General features: G+C 40.3%; 2 pseudogenes; one reads left to right on the top strand and one right to left on the bottom strand.

The window, feature by feature from the left end:
• Window positions 1-18,370: 18,370 nt before the first annotated feature.
• LOC134939185 (5S ribosomal RNA) lies at window positions 18,371-18,488 on the bottom strand (annotated as a pseudogene).
• Window positions 18,489-21,398: 2,910 nt separating this feature from the next.
• LOC134939184 (5S ribosomal RNA) lies at window positions 21,399-21,516 on the top strand (annotated as a pseudogene).
• The last annotated feature ends 2,851 nt before the right edge of the window (window positions 21,517-24,367 follow it).

Below are 24,367 nucleotides of genomic sequence, written 5' to 3'. Positions count from 1 at the left end.
CTTATTGGGCTGATTGTCTTAATGTGATAACCTGGGACAGGTGATCTGACTGCATTTGTCAGTTACCTTGTTTAAACTAGTTTTGTAGCAGCACCCAATAACAGCAACCGTATATAAATACTCTCTACGATAAGCTCCCGCAACTAGGTGTAACTGATCACTCTCGATACAACAGAGACACTATATGCAATTGTTAACCCAGTGGTACAATAAATGAATTGAAATTTTATTTGCCATAAATGATATGAAATCTGGCATTGGAATACTGTGGTAGGCAGACCGGGGTCCATAACATGTATTAGCGGTTTCTTATTAAGGACGTTACAGTAGGATCGTTATATAGAGTCAATCGTAGCAATTGATTTGAAGACAGAGGATAACATGCATATGATAATGAGTTGCATTTAATGACATTAATGACACTTTTGTATAGCTGACAATACGAGATCATCACGCATGTCAGCCTGACCTATCCTATCTGTAAACCTTTAGGTAACAGACGAGACCTAACTAAACGAACAGTTATAGGGTTGCGACATTGGATAATAGAACTGCAACAGTGCATGGTCCAACATGTTACAGTGTGATCTCTCTCAATAAATAAATAAACCACTACAGTAACGTTAATAGGGGATCTGAATGGATTAACCCCATACAAGCAACTGTAGTATCACCGCATTAGGTAATAGAACCTCAACAGTGCATGACTTAACATGTTATGGGGTGGTTCTCTCTAACAAATTAATTATTACACTAATGTGGATAGGGGGTTTAATGGACCGATCCGTTATATTGCCAACTGCCCTACTCTGCTATGAATGACTAATAGGGTGTGAACACAACACTGCCTAACGGCAGCCTGTGCCAGTATCATACATAGGCAATTTAATTAGGGCTAGACAGAGTTACAAGAAACTCATGACAACTAAGTTTAAATTATTACCTATACCTTAAAGATATAGAATTTTGAGGATATTAAAAATTACAAATTGCAGCAATCTGTCAGACCCTCACCTATACAGATATACCGGGTATAGTTAGACCGATACGAACGGTCCAGGTCCTTACAACAACAACAACACCATTACAAATGAGAATAAATAATGACATACAGTGAACTTTTTTAATAGATACAGTATCTTTTATTAGTAAATATTTTTCCATGTATATTTCACATCATTTTAATTGACTGATAATAAAAGTTAAATTTTAGATTTATCATATTTTCTCTCCTCTTTGTGCACCAACCAAGAGACAATCTTCTCTATCTTTTTCTTTGCTAATAGACAGGTGGGAAGTTTTATTGACAGCACTATCCCAGTGAAAGTAGCTGAGAGAGAGACTTGGGTCCACGATTCCCATTGCAGGAAAGTCGGTAGCCCGGAAGGAACTCGTAAATGGAGTGAGATTGCAAAAGTATCACCAGAGAGTCTGTTCCATGAAGACTGAGAGGCGGCACTGAGGAACACTACCTGAGCGTGCTAAAGGATCACAGAAAGACCAGTCGTTGTAATTGATTTGCTATGAACAAGAGTTGTTTTGTTCTATTTCTCTTTTCTCTCTTTCCCGCTGACAAACATTTTTTTCAGGACATTCTATTTTTGCGAGGTTTTTCATGAGGAGTCGGGACTGGGACTGGAACTGGTTCTGGAGGAAGGAGTGATTTCCTCATAGGATCCCAGGATTAGCCGATCAGTTTGTTAAAGCCAGAGAAAAATCAAAGGTCTAGTAGTTACGGAGTTCGGAGGTAATGTGATAGGCTATTGTCTGAGGAATACTGTATTTTGTAGTTATTGTGACCCCATATTTGAAGATGAGAGCATCCAGAGATGTCAGTCTAGCAATAAGGTGACAGACATCCCTTGAGTGATTACCACTCACTAGTGGGTAAGGTCTTAAACCAAACGGAATGTTGGATGTGCTCACAGGTACCTCTAAGATGAAAAGATGCAGGATTAGTGCCATTTTTTTTTAGAGTTAGCTGAGGTACTTGAATTACACGGAAGGTGGAGGGGACTGGTGGACAAAGAATATAATATAACTAGACCCCCTAGTCTTAAGATCCACCAGTACTATAGATAAATCCTTGGTATGTTTAAATCTCACCAATTTCAGGAAATTGGGAGGTAATCAGGAACAATCAGACAATGGCTATTCACACATTGCAGATAAAGAGCTCATTAATATGTGTGAAAGAAAGGCTTATGAGTGGCTCTCCCCGAACTCCGAAGGTTTATGTTATCTAGGAAGGACACTACTTATAACCCTTGTTCAATGATTAAACAGACCTAGCATACGTTCCAGAAATGGAAACAATGTTCAGAAAATGATAGGAATATGTAAATCATGAAAATTTTATATGTCACTTTAACGATTTGTTTGTGTCTTCTCCCTCTACCCAGCTGAACCTCAATCAAATCAGAACATCAGTGTACAAAGACGTAGGTATGTGTGAAATGTTCGTTCAAATCAGACATTATAGGCCAAAGCACTGTCCCAGCATACTCTATAGGTTGAATGTTGTCCCACACCCAACCAGTGGTCCTGTGACCGCCGAGTGCATTTAGAGGATGTATCGTCCTCCTCCCTGTCTTCCCCAAATATAGTCAAGTGTCTGATTTGCGAAATGAATACATACGTGTGTCTAGGTCACCGATTACTGTCTGAAAAATGTTTTCTTATGTTAATAATTGATGGCAGGCAATAAGTTGCTACACAGTGCCTTTCTCCCCTTTTCTTGTTGTGGTAGCTACTATATAAAGTGTGTATATCCACCAGTACTGTATCCTGTGGTATTCTGCCCACTACTACACACAATAATATATGTTGCTTGTAGTCTGTCTTTGTTCATGTTTACCGGTAATAGGTTGTTCATATATAGTCTATTTTTAATGCATGATTCATACCAATACTTTATTTATTTTTATTAATAAAACATTCATTGGACAATCAAAGTCTTTTTAGTTTCCATTATCCTTTTTTGCGCTGGGGACACTCTGTTTTTTATTCCTTGAAGTTATTGTTTACTGCCAAAGGGTGGACTGTCGAAGTCAAAAATATTACATAGAGAGAACATACAGACTCCACACATTATGAGTCGCTAAGCATGCAAATACGCGCATCGAGCATAGCAATATATGGTAACATACGCATTTACACAGACATGCCACAAAGATAGATTCAACACATATTTCATACAGCACATAATTATAACATATCAAGCGCCAGACATCATAAAGTTTCAAATTATATAATGGAGTAACGTCATGTATGTGTATCATTGGAACGAAGCAAGATGGACATGTCGTGTTTGGTATTAAAGCAACCAGATTAATGTGTATATCAATTTGATGCCTGTTATTACTTTGTAGCACATTGCTATGAGTAGTTATGATTGAATGTAGAAATATAAAGCCACAATTCTGATGAGAACAAAAGGATCCCATTCAAAGCATGTGATAGACAGGAAACTCAGGCCAGCCCTTTTGATATCTTCAAGGCTTGCATATGAACTGACCAGTGACTCATCATGAATGAGAAAGTTCCCTCCCCTAGACTAGTCTGTGCACTCCCCCAAACTACATAGTATATAGCTGATTGCAGACACAAGAGCTGGCTGTTCTCTTTGTCCCAGATGATGATGGAGATGCTGTCTGTCCAGTGGATGCATGATTTCACAGAGAGAGAGAGAGAGAGAGAGAGAGAGAGAGAGTGATATGGAATAGAGACTTTATTTAAGAACAACACCATTACAAATGAGAATAAATAATGACATACAGTGAACTTTTTTAATAGATACAGTATCTTTTATTAGTTAATATTTTTCCATGTATATTTCACATCATTTTAATTGACTGATAATAAAAGTTAAATATTAGATTCATCATATTTTCTCTCCTCTTTGTGCGCCAACCAAGAGACAATCTTCTCTATCTTTTTCTTTTGCTCTCAATCTCATTGTCTATGGCTGCACCCCCAACATATGAATGTGAATTAATATTACAATATATGTATTAATGGGACACTTACTATATCCAAAAGAACATTAATCAATCTTGACTAGTGCAGAAGTCCCCCCCCCCCTCCCCCTGTCCCCATTGATCACCTGTCTATTAGGCAACCTGAGCATAAGAACAATCACACAGTCTCTTGGTTCACAATCAAGACAGTATTTGGCATACCAGGAATCAACAGTTTCAAGTTCTTTTGTCAAGTTCTCAAATGCTGGCTCATCTCGATAAGGTACTGTACTGTCACCTCATTTGTGTATTTCTGATCATTGTGCGAATCAGTCATGCCATGAGGTTGTCTTCCAAAAAAAAAAAAAAAAAAAAAAGATACAAAAACCAAAACAAATTTTTTTTGAAGAGGGTGATTCGTTAAGTGAAGATCTGGGAGTGGTTCCGATGCTACATAATACTAGTGGCAGTGTCTATAATCACAATAGTCCAATTTCAAGCTTTGCTCCTACTCCTAGGTGTAACATTATCTACACACAAATTTCTGCGCAATTTTTCTTTGCGGTAAACACAGCAGCATCCGTGGTGGCATGAAATGCCTCTACCCAGTTTGAGAAAACATCAGTGCACACCAATACATAACAATAATTCCTAAAGGGTGTTAACTGTACGAAGTCGATTTGTATTACCTGAAAAGGTCCGTCTGCAGGAGGGATATGGGATGGTTCTGTTGGTATTGCCTTTCCAATATTCTTCCTCAAGCAAGTAAGACATGTCATTGCTTTCTTACCTGCATGAGAAGAGTACCCTACCCTGGTGCACTCCAGTAGGCTCTTACCAGCTTGCACATACCTTCCTTACCCCAGGTGAGTCAGACCATATGCCGCCTCAGCTAGGCTTGGGAGATATGCTCTGGGGGCCACTGGCTTACCGTGTCCATCTGTCCAAAGTCCTGAGGACTCCTGACCATATCCCTTCACCTTCCAGACCTCCTTTTTCTGTAGGGAACACAAATTTGTATCTTAATTTAACTGTTGTGTGTTTGCAATGTAGAGCATCATGAGCATAACTCAAAAAAAAAAAGAAACAAGAAAAAAACATCTCTAGAGGGGAGAAAGAAGGAGAAAATGAAAAAGAAAATGTCAGGTTTGCCATTTACCAACAGGCATATAAGTGTCTATACAAAATTTCCCTTCACCAGTATTCTCATCCTTCCTTCACCCTTTGTGCATGACAAGGCACACTGCAGTAATACTGGTATTATCGTGCTGGTGAGTTATACTGGGTTCGGCCAGAACTCTAAAGGACCAATTAGGCATGTAGTGTTTGAACTGTAATCGGGTCCATGTATTGTACCACCCTGTGTGAACGCAACAGATGAAGAGGAAACTGTGGAGAAACAGAATAGAGGTTGGTGACAGATAAGTTTGTAGGGTAAAGAAGATTTTATAAAAATTTGACAACTGGATTGGGCACTACGGGGAAATGATTCTCTACTTGGTCTACTCCCCTTAAAAAAAATTCTGTGTTTGTTGTATCGCTATTGGGACTATCCCAGCCATCAATCCAGTGTCCTGTCCATCCTAAGTTCATAGGGAACCCGGTATCTGTGAGATAATTTCATCTACCTGTGATTGACATGAATCTAGAACAGTGAAACATAACATTAGTCTTCGTGGGTGTCTAACATACTTTGTACTTCCTGAGCGGGAGCACATTATATGTATATTATATCTAACAAAGCTCCTGTTAAGTTAATCAGGGGCCATTTCTGCTAGGAAAAAGAAACAAAAGTTTAGAGGCCCCATCTTAACCCCAGCAAGTTTTGTCAAAGGGTAATGTTGCATTTATTTTGTTCTTCCCATTAGCCAAATCTGTGTTTTCTGTATGGCTTGTGATTCCTTACTATATGTCCCTTGGTCCCATCTATGTGTTTAATAATGTGGCTTGTGTTTTCTGTCTAGGGGGTCTATATTGACTATGTGTCCTACTACTCCTACAATCTCTGGCAAAATGCCCTTCCATCCTACAAGTGTAACATATTATTGACCTTCACTTACCATTAGGGATCTGGGGTTTGGACTGATGGGTCTTTCCTGTATGTGCCTGTATACTTACCGTCCTTAAGCTCTCCTCCTGTTCTCTGTGCCTAGCAATATTCTTGTGATGTTCAATAGCGCACTCTCTAAGATTAGCTACTGTGACCCCTTTCCAATTTGGCAAAGAAATCTGCACCCTGACCCTCAATGCCTTATTGAGCCCGTCCATTAGCACAGAGACAGCCACCTCCCATTTGCTGAATTAGTGTTTACCAGTGATCTTATCCAGATGGAGAGTTTTATATTACTGCAAAATACCCAAAAAATTTTTAACAAGCTTCTAGGTCATGCAAAGTATTCATTCAATCCTTCTCATCCCGTATTAAGGGTCTGTACATGGTCCAACAAACATTTCCGAGCTCATCTTGACTAGGGGCATTACTAGGAATAAATACTTCTTATATGGTAACTAAAATAAATACCCGGGGGTTACCCTGTCTCTGTCCGCTTTCTTACTGGCAAATACTAATGTGCGGATGGGTTTTTCTCGATTTCTGACGTTACTTTCTTGATTTTTTTTGTTTTTTTGTTTTACTATATATGTACACGAATGACACCATACTTACCAGTTCCACTGGTCTCAGCCACTTCCCCGCAGGCTACTGCTCTTCTTTTACCAGTTGGATACTCCTCTGAGTGCATGAGAAATGGCTGAAACCAGTCAGGTCACCTTCTCTTCCTATATAAAACTTCGACATTCATTAGTACATATATAGGTTACATTCATATTTTTCATATTTTCATATTTTCTATAGTTTGTCTGCTGGCCGTAATTGCTTCCACATCTACATATGGCGGTGTACTTTCTCTTTTTTTTCCTACTTGTTTATTGTTGCTACAAGTTCAAACAGTTCTTATATTTCCGTACTTGTCTTATATGACTTTGGTTAGACATACCACCTGCAATACCTTAGGATCAAACTCACCAACCACAGGGAACGATGCCCTATCATCAGCAGTCATACGTACCCATTCAGAACAAAAAGTCTCTGCGTGTGGACCACATTTCTCACACATTATAAACCTCGCTGACCCCCTGGGCCACAGCTCTTCAGCCTGAACCCTGGTTACCATACGCCCACCGCTTGTGCAATTGGATCTCATCGCAGACTTTTTCCTTTTACGCAATCCCCAATGCACGACATGAATAGACGGTGAAAGTTCTCAGAGCGCTTTCACCCACTCCTTCTCTGCTGATGTACCACGACTCACTCCAGTAGTGACCACCGTGTACCCAGTGAGGACCCTACCTGGTGTCAGGAATCGGCGGTCAGCTGCGTCTCACCTACCAGCGCGCTGGTGTGCAGGCCTCCGGAGGTCATGGCCCCAATCGCGGCAGTATGGAAGCGCTGACCGCGAGCGTCATCTCCCGTGTCGCTGAGTACCCCTGAGTCTGGTCCTGCGTTTGTGTTCCGCTGTGTGCCGGCATCCGGTCCGTGTGGATGCTGCTATGACTCCTGCACTCAGCTAATCCCAGCATCTAATCCAGCCCTGTGTTTCCAGCCAGAACACTGCGACCAATCACTGCAGAGCAAGGGGTATAAGTTCCTGTCCGGGGCTCACTCTCATGGCCTCGGACAACGAGTCACATACCCTGTGTCTAGTACTCCCAGTTCCTGCGTTCCTGTTTCCAGCGTTCCCCTGTGGATACTTCATTTGTTCCAGCTTCCATTTCTACAGCTCTCCTGTTACTCCGGACTTCAGCTACATCCAGCTTCAAACCCATCAGCAGTAAGAGACTCTCCTCAGGTGTTCTTTCTCATTACTTACATGTGCACTAATTGTCAGCATACCATCTGTGCAACTCAGCCTCGTAACATCTACTGGCTTAGAGACTGTCTCCTGCTTTAGCCTTAGTGTGGCTATATGGACTTGTGCTTTACAGAGACTGTGAGTTATTCATATATTCCGGAGTTCTGCTTTCCTAATCATTATCAGTTTACCCTGTGTTACTCAGAGACTGTGTATTTCCAAATACTACTGGAGTTCTGTTATTTCACCTGCATTCATTATCAAGTTATTTTACGTTCTGCTGCAAGAGACTTTTATGTTGTTTGGATTCAGTTGCCTGTCAGTTTTCCACATTACCGGTTTCCATTATATTCAGTATTATACCATCTGCTTTGCATTAATAAATATCAGCGCTTATGCGCAGGACTTTCATACTGCCTCCCCGCTTTGTACATTGCACCAACACTGACCCACTAGCGCCCCCGCCGGCAGAGCCGGCCTTAGCTATAGGCAGGCTAGGCATTTGCCTAGGGCATTCAAGCATGTCTAGGGGCATCCAAGCATGTCCCTGCAGCATCTCATGCTGAGAGGGACAGTCCGCAAACTAACTGTTACTTTCCAAATGTATTCAATCAGTACTTGTATACACTGCTGTTTACATTTGTCAAAAAAAATGCACACTGTGCCTTAAACTTCCTCTGACATGCTTGAATGCCCCTGACTTGTGAGACCTCAGACAGACAGCAGAAGCCCAGTAAATGCAATTCCTGGACCTGTGACATTTTTACTGACTATATAAGGTTATTACTGGATGGCTTCTTATGATAACACGTGTATTTTGGAAGACTGCTTCACAGAAACCTGACATCACCTATACTGCTTGTGCACATGGGGGAGGGGGACCCTGCCATCCTGTGTCCCTTTTCCCTGTGCAAACCCCAGGTGTCTGCAGGGACATAACATGGGCAGTGTTCTCCCCACACTTTATTTCATAGTCAGTCCATACCGTAAAATTCCCCTGCCATCTAGCACTGTAACGTGGTCAGTAAGTTGCGTTGTGCTATTTCTATATGAAACATCAGTGCAGCGTGACTTTTGGACACATCAGACTGGAGGGCAGAGCATTTAGCTCCCACAGTATAAAGTAAAGTGCATGCAGTTAACGGGAGTAACAGACACCAGCAAACACACTGAATAGTGAAGAGAATGGACAGTTTCTACATGTTTGATACTGATCTTTTTGTATAACCAGCAAGTGTGGCAGTATCTGTGGCAGTATATGTGTATTATGGGCATTACTAATGTGGGGCATATGTGTAAGGTGCATTACTGTGTGGCATTATGTGTATTATGGGCATTACTAATGTGGGGCATATGTGTAAGGTTCCTTTACTGTGTGGAATTATATGTATTATGGTCATTACTGTGTGGCATTGTGCAGAGTTGAACTGGCCCACAGGGTAACCCCCCGGTGGGCCCCACTACCTGAGCGTTGCAGGTACAGATGCAGAACTAGCGGCGGAGCTAGGGGGCACCAGACAAAATTTTGCCTAGGGCATCAAATTGGCTAGGGCCGGCTCTGCCCGCCGGGGACAGACAAAACCAGAGACCTGACAGTTTGTCCGAGGCCCATGGACTCGTACGGTGGTCAGAGTGTGGGGTCAGGGACACTCCAAGGCTTAGTGTCACGACTAGATGGTCAAGAGGCTGCGCAGCAGCAGATTCTACAATACCTGCAGGAAATGTCTTCTCGCTTAGATACTCTGCAACAGTCATTTCCAACTTCAGCTCCTCCAGTGTCCCCATCAGTTTCTGCTCCTGTTCCTAGTTCTATAGTTTCTAGCTCTCCAGTTGCTTCTATTCCAATGTCTCACATCCATCTTCCTACACCAAGTAAATTTGATGGTAATCCTAAAATGTGTCGTGGATTTTTGAATCAATGCGAAGTCCACTTTGAATTGCAACCACAGAACTTTCCAACACCTAGAGCAAAGGTTGCATATATTGTCTCTCTTTTAGCTGGTTCTGCTCTGAATTGGGTCTCTCCGCTGTGGGAGCGAGCAGATGCATTGCTGAATAATTATACAGAGTTTGTTGCCGCATTCCGACGCATCTTTGACGAGCCTGGGCGCACGACTTCTGCTTCCTCAGACCTCCTTCAGATCCGCCAGGGAACACGTACTGTGGGTCAGTACGTCATTCAGTTCCAGACATTGGCATCAGAGGTGAAGTGGAACAACCAGGCATTGGTTGCCGCCTTCTGGCATGGTCTGTCTGACCGCATAAAGGATGAATTGACTACTCGAGATCTACCAGAGCAACTGGAGGCCCTAATCTCTCTATGTGTCAAGTTGGATCTACGTTTACGCGAGCGAGCCTGTGAACACTCTCGAGGTGATCTTCGCAAGCACCGAATTATGCCTCCTGTACAGTCTCCACCTATTACTGCTGACGAACCTATGCAGGTAAACAAATTTCGTTTAACACCTGAGGAGCGGTCCAGAAGATTAAAGGGAAGACTGTGTCTCTATTGTGCTGCTGATGGTCATCTGATTGGTTCCTGCCCTGCTCGGTCGGGAAACGCCAGGTCCTAACTTGCAAAGGAGGAGTCAAGTTAGGGACCTTGAATAAAGCTCCTTCATCTCAAGACCTAATATTGCCTGTCACTTTGGAAATGCCAGATGGACTCCAGTCTTTGTCCGCTTTAGTGGATTGTGGTGCTGCTGGGAATTTTATCACACAAGCTGCAGTGGATAGACTTTCTCTCCCAGTGTCAAAGCTGTCTCATCCGGTTTATCTTACTGCCGTAGACGGAAGCCGTATTGCTGAAGGATCCATCACTCAGCAGACCAAGTCGGTAGTTCTGGGAGTGGGCTACCTGCATTCTGAGCTCATCAAATTCCTGGTCATACCAAAAGCTACCTATGAGATTGTACTGGGTATGCCTTGGCTTCAATTGCACAATCCACAATTTGACTGGTCTACCTTACAGTTGACGGCGTGGAGTCCCTCCTGTCTCCATTCATGCTTAGCTCAAGTATGTCCAATAAAATCCATAAGTGTAAAACCTCAGTCTGGCCTTCCAGAGGCCTATCAGGAATTCACTGACGTCTTCAGTGAGAAAGCTGCTGATGTCTTACCGCCTCATCGAGAATGGGACTGTCCCATTGATTTGGTCCCAGGGAGCAAGCCACCTAGAGGGCGAACATACCCTCTTTCAGTTCCAGAGACTCTAGCAATGAGCGAATATATAAAGGAGAATTTACAAAAAGGGTTTATCCGTCAATCTTCTTCCCCGGCCGGTGCGGGATTCTTCTTTGTTAAGAAGAAGGATGGAGGACTACGCCCCTGTATTGATTATCGGGGTTTAAATGACATCACGATTAAAAACAGCTACCCGTTACCTCTCATCACAGAGCTGTTTGACAGAGTCAGAGGTGCCCCCTCTTCACGAAACTGGATCTTCGCGGGGCTTACAATTTATTCAGAATTCGAAGTGGTGATGAGTGGAAAACCGCCTTCAATACTCGTGATGGCCACTACGAATATCTAGTGATGCCCTTCGGCTTGAGTAATGCCCCGGCTGTGTTTCAAAACTTTGTCAACGTAGTATTTAGAGATCTCCTGTATAAGTGTGTGGTAGTTTACCTCGATGACATCCTGATATTTTCCCGCGATTTAGTTACTCATCGCCAACAGGTAAAAGAGGTTCTTCGACGTCTTCGACAGAATCATCTATATGGCAAACTATCTAAATGCACGTTTGAAGCTTCTTCAATATCTTTCCTGGGATACATCATTTCCGGAACAGACCTTCAAATGGACCCAGCTAAACTAGAAGCCATAGAGAACTGGTCTCTTCCAACAACACTCAAGTCAGTTCAACGTTTTATTGGCTTCGCTAACTACTACAGGAAGTTTATTAAGGGCTTTTCCACATTAATAGCCCCAATTACCAGCCTAACCCGAAAAGGGGGAAATCCTTCCCAATGGTCTGATGAAGCGCTGTCTGCTTTTCATAAAATAAAACAGGCTTTTATTTCAGCTCCCGTGTTACAACAGCCAGATGTCAACAAGGCCTTCATCTTGGAAGTAGACGCCTCAACGGTTGGCGTGGGCGCAGTCCTGTCCCAGGTGGGCGTTGATGGTAAGACTCACCCTTGCGGGTTTTTCTCTCGTAGATTCTTGCCCGCAGAAATGAACTATACCATCGGTGACCAGGAGCTGTTGGCAATCAAATTGGCCCTTGAAGAATGGAGATATCTGCTGGAGGGTGCGAGATTCCCTATTGCCATCTACACGGATCACAAGAACCTTCTTTACTTGAAGGCAGCGCAGTGTCTGAATCCCCGACAAGCAAGGTGGGCCTTATTCTTTTCTTGTTTTGATTTTAAGTTGATGTTTAGACCTGGCTCACAAAATGTTAAGGCAGATGCATTATCTCGCTCTATGAGTTCAACTGAGGAATCATCAGAACAAGCTGCTCGACCCATATTAAATCCTGTGGTGTTCGCAGCTACAGGGGTATCCCAAGTTCCACCTCCAGGCAAGATGTTTGTCTCTCCTGAGCTTCGTCCAAATCTCCTGTCGGGCTCATACGTTTACATTTACTGGTCACCCTGGAGTCCTAAAAACTTTCAAGTTTCTGTCCCAAACTTATTGGTGGCCTCATATGAAAGTAGATGATCAAGAATTCATAGCTTCATGTCCCAAATGTGCTCAGCACAAAGTTCCTCGTCAGGCTCCTGCAGGCCAATTGCTACCAAATTCCATTCCCAAGCGCCCCTGGTCTCATTTATCAATGGACTTTATTTCAGACCTTCCTCCCTCTAATGGATATGATACCATCTGGGTAGTGGTTGATAGGTTTTCAAAAATGGCACACTTCATCCCACTCATGGGGTTACCCTCTGCTCCAAAGCTGGCACAGTTATTTATTCGTGAAATCTTTAGGTTACATGGACTTCCAACAGAAAGTTTGTGGCAAAGTTTTGGAGGGCTCTGTGTTCTGCGCTACAAGTCAAACTTAAGTTCTCCACGGCCTATCACCCTCAAACAAATGGGCAGACGGAGAGGGTAAATCAAGAGCTTGAGACCTATCTAAGACTGTATATTTCCTCTTCACAGGATGACTGGGTAGATTTATTGCCTTGGGCGGAGTTTGCTCATAACTTCCGTTATCATACTTCTACAGATACAACTCCTTTTTTCGCAGTTTATGGTCAACATCCTAGAGTACCGAATCTTCAAGATTTACCCGTCATAGACGTGCCTGCAGCTGCTTCTGCTCTTCAGTGATTCTCTCACATTTGGAAGAAGATTCATCTATCTCTTAAAAAGGTTTCTCAGCGGTATAAAATGTTTGCTGATCGAAAGAGACGAGCAGTTCCTAGTTTAAAGCCAGGCGACAAAGTCTGGTTATCTACTCGGAATCTCCGTCTCAGAGTTCCTTTGATGAAATTTGCTCCACGGTTTATTGGACCATTTCCAGTAGAAAGTGTTATTAATCCAGTGGCTTATAAGTTAAAACTGCCTTCCTATTTGAAAATTCCCAACTCATTCCATATTTCTCTCCTCAGACCACTAATTCTCAATCGTTTCCAGAGAGCGCTTCCAGTAGGCCCAAAGGTACAAACTCATCGGGGCGTGGAATACGAAGTGGAAAAGATCTTGGACTCTCGTCATCGCTACGGTCATTTGCAATACCTAATTGACTGGTCTGGATATGGTCCTGAAGAGAGGAGTTGGGTCAACGCTACGGATGTGCACGCTCCACGGTTGGTACAAGCCTTCCACAGACTCTTCCCTGCCAAGCCTCGTGGGCTTTCGGAGCCCACTCATAAAGGAGGGGGTACTGTCAGGAATCCGCGGTCAGCTGCGTCTCACCTACCAGCGCGCTGGTGTGCAGGCCTCCGGAGGTCATGGCCCCAGTCGCGGCTGTATGGATGCGCTGACTGCGAGCGTCATCTCCCGTGTCGCTGAGTACCCCTGAGTCTGGTCCTGCGTTTGTGTTCCGCTGTGTGCCGGCATCCGGTCCGTGTGGATGCTGCTATGACTCCTGCACTCAGCTAATCCCGGCATCTAATCCAGCCCTGTGTTTCCAGCCAGAACACTGCAACCAATCACTGCAGAGCAAGGGGTATAAATTCCTGTCCGGGGCTCACTCTCATGGCCTCGGACAACGAGTCACATACCCTGTATCTAGTTCTCCTAGTTCCTGCGTTCCTGTTTCCAGCGTTCCCCTGTGGATACTTCATTTGTTCCAGCTTCCATTTCTATAGCTCTCCTGTTACTCCGGACTTCAGCTACATCCAGCTTCAAACCCATCAGCAGTAAGAGACTCTCCTCAGGTGTTCTTTCTCATTACTTACCTGTGCACTAATTGTCAGCATACCATCTGTGCAACTCAGCCGTATAACATCTACTGGCTTAGAGACTGTCTCCTGCTTTAGCCTAAGTGTGGCTATATTCCGGAGTTCTGCTTTCCTAACCATTATCAGTTTACCCTGTGTTATTCAGAGACTGTATTTCCAAATACTACTGGAGTTCTGTTATTTCACCTGCATTCATTATCAAGTTATTTTACGTTCTGCTGCAAGAGACTTTTATGTTGTTTGGATTCAGTTGCCTGTCACAGTTTTCCACATTACCGGTTTCCATTGTATTCAGTATTATACCATCTGCTTTGCATTAATAAATATCAGCGCTTATGCGCAGGACTTTCATACTGCCTCCCCGCTTTGTACATCGCACCAACACTGACCCACTAGCGCCCCCGCCGGGGACAGACAAAACCAGAGACCTGACACCTGGCTTTTATTCACTGGATATTTTTAAAAGTGACTTACCTTTTCCAGTGAATATCTACCGTTGGAGATTTTCCTGAGAGAGACCAGCGAAAACTCCCTATACTTTTATACACAAATCATGCTTGCGTATGCTCTACACGGCGCTAATGATACCACAGTTTTGCGCAAAAAGTTTGCACAATGGTGTCAAGTTGCACCACGTATCGCAGCCACAAACGCGCGGTCCAATCGCACAGCGTATAGGTACTTGTTACCTATCCGCTCTACGACCACTGGAGTCGAATATACAAGCTGCGCTCCTCAGCCGGAGCGTAACAAAAAACCTTTACTTAATTCCACAATTCTTTACTACACAATGCACAATTCCCTATTATGCTCCTCTGCAAATCTCCTCATGATTTGCGTACTTCACTATCTGTATTAACGTGAGTCAGCCGCCTCACGCCGCCAAGCCTCCACTTGGTGTCACTGACGGGATCCCAAATTCTCGGGGTTTAATACACTCACTCCTCTTTCACTCACTCAAATACACCTTGTTTTTCTTTTCTGTACAGAAAATAACACTCCCTTCGATTTGATGGTTTTAACCCAAAGGCAATACCGTCTAAACAATGCCTTACACTAATCTGCTTTTGAAATCGGATAGTTATGTGCTATTTGTATTAAAAGTGTACTATCCCACCTTATTTGATCAATTATCGTGTGATTCTATTATGCGCACACAACACTATGCAAGCTTGCGTAAACATGCGACCGTGCGTGCCTTTTACGCCGCGTGTGCAACCTTGTACTTTGTCCGGACCACATGTACAAATGTGCGTCCGCAATAAAACCAACCACACAATCTCTATAAATGTGAGCAATACAAACTATTATCGCTCACAAACACAACCCACACTTGTTCTGTATAAACCTTTATGACTAGGCCAGAACTGCATTTTGTGTCTTTATAATTACTCCCTTAATACACTTATTTCAAATTTATCTATATAGCAAACAAATGTATCCAATTTCACACAGATCTATAATAACCAATAATTTAAATGCTATGATTCAGATTGGATAACTATCTTGCAGAACATACACTGATATATTTATACACATAATTATAATAATATTATATATATACTATTCACTGGCCTCCTATGAGACACCTCACCTCTTCACTTCCTCTAATTTGCATAGAAAAGATATTTGCTTTTCACTACTAAAAAAAAGTAGTTACACAGGTTAATTTACATGTCAATGCCTATACTCCACAAGTCTTGGAAGAAAAGAAAGAAAAAAGAAAAAAACTTTTTTTTTTCTTTTTTCTATCTGTGTGCAACCCCCCACTTGATGTAAGGTTATTACACACAGACAAGAAAGGGAAAAAAAACATTCACTTATCTCACCATTTACTCTCACTAGGCCCAATTGAAACTATTTGTAATTGATTATGGCATGGGTTAAATAAATTAATTGTTAACTCATAAATGGTGCTGGATTTGTAGATATGTGGAAACTTTGTGACAAAGGAAACTGATTGTTCTGAGCAGACTGAAAATCAGCTATTTAGAAAGTGACCTTCCTAAAATGGCCACTGCTCCTCCCCCTTCCACATCCATGAGGTTTACACAAGATGTGGACACGCCATGTGGCTCCTTTGTCACAAATAAATCACACTCCACACAGGCACCAATGTTACTTTAGGCCTGAGTTTAAAAATATACACATTTTCTCACCATGCTAACACAGCTATATCATGACTATTCAGCAACTTTTAAATGTACTTTAAATTTACTTAACAGATAAACAATCCAATCTGAATCAGACACAATACGACTTATTTGAACTTTGTTTTGCAACAATAAAAATACGTTTTAGTATTTTAAATATTGTGAGAAACACATTGTCCCTTGAATTTCATATCAGCGGCTTACTGGTAACACAACAATACACGTGGATGTGATTCATCGGCATGTCGCGATGCGTCCATCGTTAACCGGTCGATCACGGCCGCGGTTGTAATGTACAGTGCATCATTAAGAACGTGATATCGCAGATGCAGCCTCCATCTGTAAATGTCAAATTGCTTTCTAACAAATATTTAAAATGGCCGCTCTAATATATACTGTGGACGCCTGCGCATCTTATTACCATGTGCTATGAATGTGCGCAATACATCGCAAAACACTGCATCCCATAAGAGAAAACAATACACCCACACATTATCTGAGTTCCAAAGCTCAGTGATGTATATATTTGTTATTAAAAGGATATGTATTCAATATATCACTATGTACAGTGTATATATATATATATATATATATATATATATATACTGTGTGTATATATATATATATATATATATATATATGTTTAGAATGAAAAAAATTGCGCCACTTGTGAGGATAATATCACCTATGTGTTTATCTGGCAATTAAAAATAATAAATAGTTCAATATATATATATATATTATATAAAATAACACTCCACAAATCTATGGGCGTCAGCTGTTCCCCAGGAGTACAGGGGTGGTAAATCCCTGAAGATAGTTTAAAATAGAAAAATGTTGAGGGGTTCTAAGCGACCAACGGTGTTTATACAGCTATTTAAAAGAATAGTACCCAGTGTATAAAGAATATATATACAATTTATTATAATCACAGGAGCCAATAAAAAAGAAAAAAATGTTTCTAAAAATATTCACATCTGATATATACCAAAATAATTGGTTTCATAGGAACACAAAAACAATAAATAAATAAATAAATAAATTCAAGATATAAAAAGTATTAGAATAAAAGCACATAGATATAGATAAAAGATATGTGTATATCTTATCTTGGATAGAGGTCATCAAGGGTTAGCCCAACGCATTTCGTCTATGATAGACTTCATCAAGGGGTAGGGACAGACTAAAATTAAACATCTATTTATACCAGGAATCCTTAACTTCCTGGTTATGACCTCATAGCATGTCATGTGACCTAATTATATATATGTATCTCTGTATTAGACTGCTATAGTGCATATAAAATCCATTCACATAGGGGAATTAGTTAGATATACTATCTGTCAAAAAAGCGCTTTGTTTAGACAAGTAGAAACAGTTTAAAACTTGTAAAAACTGTGTAATTGTGGCACTTCCGCCACACTTCCGGTATCGGAGGACGGATCCGTGACGCACTTCCGGTCTTCATTGAGCATGCGCCCACAGTCAGATTACAGTGGAGAGGCAACTTTAAAGTTCAGGAAAGTCCTCATGCGGTGGCCATTTTGTTATGGTCTATTCATAGTGTTCTTAGTGCGGAAGACATTTTTAAGGAGCCCGCTGTATAGGACATGTCTCAAAATAAAGAAAAAAGAGAAATAAGAAAAAAATGAAATTAATATTATTATAACTGGTTTTCCTTCACAATGTAGGCAGCAACAAATGAAAGGACTAATGGTCACTGGAGTAGTACTGATAGTTTATAGGTCACAAAGTGCAAGTGCTTGTGATGATTTGTTATTTTGTGCTAAAAAACGTATATATAAATATAAATGAGATAATAAAAATAATAATAATAGGAAGAAGAATAAGAATAAAAGTTTTAAATTATTCAGTGTTTAGTATAAGGGTGAATTAAGGTTTATGAAAATATATAAAGTGTATATATATATATATATATATATATATATATATATATTATTTGTGACTATATAGAGATATACAACTACATAGTATACCATAGTGATAATGTGAGTGTGATATTTATTTTTATTTTATTTATCACTTACATTCGGTTCTTACAGTACCTGATATTCCCAGATGGTCCCCCCTCTGGTACTGATCAGGCCCAACACTGCTTGGCTTCCAAGATCGGACGGATTTGGGCATTCCCAGTGTGGTTTGACTGTAGGTATTACCTTACTGTATGTGCCATATACTCTTAATCTTTATTATTCATAATTTTATTGCGAATCGTGATACATTATACATATATAAGTGACTACGGAGGGAATAAAAATAGAAATAGAGAATGAGTGAATAAATAATAAGAAAATTACGATACGGGATCTTCACATGAGTGACATCTTTAAAGGAAAGGCGCAATTTCATAATTGTCATTGAAGCCAGCTGGATATAAGGTCTGTAGCTGGAAAATCCAGAACATCTCCCGACATGATAATTTATTCGCAAGGTCACCTCCTCTTTCTCCAAGTGTAACAAGTTCAATAGCTTTAAAAGTAAGTGCATCAGGATCCGAATTATGTTCTGTAATAAAATGCTTGGATACTGCATGGCTTTCCACCTTGTTCTTAATGTTCCTGATATGTTCTTGTATCCTCAACTTTAATGTCCTTTTTGTTTTGCCGACGTATTGCTTTCCACACTTGCACTGTAGCAAATATATAACCAAAGATGAGTTGCAATTCAAGAATTCTTTAATTTTATATTCCTTTGTATTCTTACTGTCGGTGAAGGTTTTCCTATTGGGATGTAGAAACTTACAGATATTACACCGTCCACACTTATACGAACCCACGCATTTTGGCATACTTCAGTTATTGTCTATCTCCTGGGTCAGCATACTCGGTGCTACCAGATCCTTAAGATTCTTGGACTTTCTGAAGATAATCTCTGGATGAGGGGGGAGTATGTTTTTCAATATAGGGTCCATGAGCAAAATTCCCCAGTGGGTCCTTAGTGAATTTCGTATATGTTTTTCATGGCGATTGAATGTTGTTATGAATGCTACCGAGTGTTTGTTCAATTCCTTCTTCTTATATTCCAGTATACTTCCCCTCTACAGGTTTCTGGTTTTTTCAACAGCTTCCTCAAGGATTTTCTCCGGGTACTTTTTTTCTTTAAATCTGTTTTTATATAATTGTACCTGTTCTTCATAGTCTTCCTGCTTACTACAGTTCCTTTTTATTCTGTGAAACTGGGAAAAGGGATATTGTCTTTCCACTTTTTGAGATGATTACTTTGATAATGAAGATAGCTATTAGTATCGACTTGTTTTACAAAATTTTTGGTGTGTATTCTTCCATTTTCCCCAATCAATATTAGGTCAAGGTATTCTATTTGTTCTTTGTTGGTTTTGGCCGTAAAGGAAAGATTGAAGTTATTATTCTCCAGATGATTTAGAAATTGGTAAAAATGATCGTCTGTGCCGTCCCAAATAAAAAGTAAATCATCTATATACCGTCGATAAAAAACAATCTGATGGTTAAAATCATGTGGACCATAGATAAAAGTATTCTCCCAGCAACCCATAAACAGATTTGCGAAGCTTGGTGCAAATATAGTACCCATCGCTGTCCCGCAGCGCTGTAAATAAAACTGATCCAGAAACTTAAAATAATTATGTCCAAGAATAAAATACATGATGTCGCAGATAAAATTCTTATGATCCTTGGTTAATGTGGAGTCCTCATCCAGGAAGCTTCTACATGCAGACACCCCTTGTGTATGTTCAATGCAGGTATACAATGATTGGACATCCACCGTTGCCCATCTATACGTGTCTTTCCACTCTACGTCTTTCAATAGATTTAGGACTGATGTAGTGTCCTTTAGGTATGATGGTAGTTGTTTTACGTATTCATTTAAGAAGATGTCAGCATACTCAGACAGATTTGAGGTTAAAGAGTCAATCCCTGCCACAATCGGTCTTCCGGGCGGGTTTAAGGCATTTTTATGCATTTTGGGCAAAAAGTAAAATATGGGGGTAGTGGGGTTAGTTTTCATCATGAATTGAAATTCTTCTTTGTTTATTGCTTCTGAGCGTAGACCATGTAGGAGCATAACTCTGAGTTCTTCCACATATAGGTCTTTAGGGTCATTAGACAATTTCTCATATGAGTTTGTATCCCCCAAAAGTCTCAATGCTTCTCCTATATATGCATCACAGTCCATAACAACTAACCCCCCCCCCCCCCCTTTTGTCAGCTTGTTTTATAACAATCCCTTTGTTTTTCTGTAGATCTTTAAGTGCTTGGCTTTCTCTGTTTGACATGTTTCTTTCTAGCACAGGTTTCTGGTCTTTTTCACAAAGGTCCTTTTTGACCAACTCATAAAACATGCTGATGTTGCTTCCTTTGGACTCTAGTGGATAAAATTTGGACGGTGGTTTAAGGCCAGATTTGGATCGATTCTCATAGTTGGAAATGACAGCGTCTTCTTTTTTTAGGAAATGTCTCTTTAGCGTCATTTTCCTGACAAATTTATTGAGGTCGATAAAAGTCTCAAATTTGTTCAAGCCTCCTGTCGGAGCGAATGTAAGGCCTTTTTCCAACAGTGAGATTTCTGGTTTAGATAGTGTGTGTTTTGATAAATTAAATATCCCTTTTTCTTTAAGATTTACTGGTGTAGTGTTCTCTTCTTGTTTCCTCTTTCTTCTTCCACTCCGTTTTCCTCTTCTTCTGTATAACGTCTTTTGAGGGGGGAGGCCCGTCTGATGTCTTCTCTTATGGTATTTCTTGCCACCTGATGCACTTACTTTTAAAGCTATTGAACTTGTTACACTTGGAGAAAGAGGAGGTGACCTTGTGAATAAATTATCACGTCGGGAGATGTTCTGGATTTTCCAGCTACAGACCTTATATCCAGCTGGCTTCAATGACAATTATGAAATTGCGCCTTTCCTTTAAAGATGTCACTCATGTGAAGATCCCGTATCGTAATTTTCTTATTATTTATTCACTCATTCTCTATTTCTATTTTTATTCCCTCCGTAGTCACTTATATATGTATAATGTATCACGATTCACAATAAAATTATGAATAATAAAGATTAAGAGTATATGGCACATACAGTAAGGTAATACCTACAGTCAAACCACACTGGGAATGCCCAAATCCGTCCGATCTTGGAAGCCAAGCAGTGTTGGGCCTGATCAGTACCAGAGGGGGGACCATCTGGGAATATCAGGTACTGTAAGAACCGAATGTAAGTGATAAATAAATAAATATCACACTCACATTATCACTATGGTATACTATGTAGTTGTATATCTCTATATAGTCACAAATAATATATATATATATATATATATACACTTTATATATTTTCATAAACCTTAATTCACCCTTATACTAAACACTGAATAATTTAAAACTTTTATTCTTATTCTTCTTCCTATTATTATTATTTTTATTATCTCATTTATATTTATATATACGTTTTTTAGCACAAAATAACAAATCATCACAAGCACTTGCACTTTGTGACCTATAAACTATCAGTACTACTCCAGTGACCATTAGTCCTTTCATTTGTTGCTGCCTACATTGTGAAGGAAAACCAGTTATAATAATATTAATTTCATTTTTTTCTTATTTCTCTTTTTTCTTTATTTTGAGACATGTCCTATACAGCGGGCTCCTTAAAAATGTCTTCCGCACTAAGAACACTATGAATAGACCATAACAAAATGGCCGCCGCATGAGGACTTTCCTGAACTTTAAAGTTGCCTCTCCACTGTAATCTGACTGTGGGCGCATGCTCAATGAAGACCGGAAGTGGGGCGGAAGTGCGTCACGGATCCGTCCTCCGATACCGGAAGTGTGGCGGAAGTGCCACAATTACACAGTTTTTACAAGTTTTAAACTGTTTCTACTTGTCTAAACAAAGCGCTTTTTTGACAGATAGTATATCTAACTAATTCCCCTATGTGAATGGATTTTATATGCACTATAGCAGTCTAATACAGAGATACATATATATAATTAGGTCACATGACATGCTATGAGGTCATAACCAGGAAGTTAAGGATTCCTGGTATAAATAGATGTTTAATTTTAGTCTGTCCCTACCCCTTGATGAAGTCTATCATAGACGAAACGCGTTGGGCTAACCTTTGATGACCTCTATCCAAGATAAGATATACACATATCTTTTATCTATATCTATGTGCTTTTATTCTAATACTTTTTATATCTTGAATTTATTTATTTATTTATTGTTTTTGTGTACCTATGAAACCAATTATTTTGGTATATGTCAGATGTGAATATTTTTAGAAACATTTTTTTCTTTTTTATTGGCTCCTGTGATTATAATAAATTGTATATATATTCTTTATACACTGGGTACTATTCTTTTAAATAGCTGTATAAACACCGTTGGTCGCTTAGAACCCCTCAACATTTTTATATATATATATATATATATATATATATAGTTACATGGTTAAAATTTACACAGTAAGCAGTTAATACAAACTAATTCAAATACATACATGGCCAGCGATACAATTACCATATTTTTCTTAAATAAAGTCTCCATTCCATATCTCTCTCTCTCTCTCTCTGTGAAATCATGCATCCACTGGACAGACAGCATCTCCATCATCATCTGGGACAAAGAGAACAGCCAGCTCTTGTGTCTGCAATCAGCTATATACTATGTAGTTTGGGGGAGTGCACAGACTAGTCTAGGGGAGGGAACTTTCTCATTCATGATGAGTCACTGGTCAGTTCATATGCAAGCCTTGAAGATATCAAAAGGGCTGGCATGAGTTTCCTGTCTATGTATGGTTTTTGTTGTTTCGGATCCTATTCTCTGTACTGTATGTATACATACTTTTTGCAATGCTGATGCATACTGCGTTATACACATGTACAAACTGCTGTGAAGAACTTTGTATTTCAATAAAAAAATTTGGGGGAAAAAAATATGTGACAAAAGGTAGGACCTTTATAGAACACAAATTCATCATGCTCTTGATATATGCCAGCAAACAAGAATGAGGAGATTTACGGGTTGTCTTGTCTTAGGACACATATCGCTGCAAGATGAGAGAAGAACGCCCTTTTCTTTGGCAGAGTCCACAGGATAACATTGTGATATGATGAAGCAACATCGGATTTGGTCAAAGCTTTTCGGCCTACCAGCGTGCAACGGGCCCGTCCATATATCCCTACCTCCTGGCCCAGGTAAATCAGTTTTTTGTTTGGTGTGGCAGGAGCCGGACCGTGGTGTCGAAGTCAAAAATATTACATACAGACAACATACAAACTCCAAACAAAGAGGTCTCTGTTCGTGCGCATACACGCAGCGTGCTCAGGATATACGGTAACATACGCATCCACACAGACAAGCCACAAAGATATATTCAACACATATTTCATACAACACATAAATTACACATAGACAAAACATGACAAACACCAGACATTATAATGTATTTATATAATAGAGTGTAACATCAGATATATATGTATTATTGGAACGGAACAAGTTAAATATATCATGCTTAGTGTCAAAATGATCAGGAGAATGTGTGTATTAATTTGATAGCTATGGGTAGATTGTAGCACATTGCAACGATTAGTTATGACCAAATGTATGAATACAAAGGACTTCCTGAAGACTTGAAACTGGATTCACAGTCATGGCCCTGGGGGCAGACATGTGTTTGCAACATAGGACAAAAGCCCTCACACTGACCTATGAGCCATCGAGTTCTTGAGAGGTCTAGCCTCTGGGCCAATGGAAGATGAAACCCACCCATTATTTTACAGTATAAACATGACCCAGAAGCAGGGAACTCTCTGATACCCACTCACTCACACATACGCACACACACACCCTTATCAGACGTCTCCTACCTGATTGGCTGCCTGGGACCAGTGAAACTAAGCGTATGTATATTGGCTGTAACTGATTCATATGTAACTACAACTGCTTCTTGTGTAATTGTAACGCTGCAACCATTTACATGTTATACTTAATGATATACTGTACATATGTTATTTTGTATGCATACCCTTTTAATATCAAATATATATAT

This window comes from Pseudophryne corroboree, chromosome 6, assembly GCF_028390025.1.
Source record: "Pseudophryne corroboree isolate aPseCor3 chromosome 6, aPseCor3.hap2, whole genome shotgun sequence".
NCBI classification, from domain to species: domain Eukaryota; kingdom Metazoa; phylum Chordata; class Amphibia; order Anura; family Myobatrachidae; genus Pseudophryne; species Pseudophryne corroboree.
This window is presented reverse-complemented; position numbering and strand designations above follow the sequence as displayed.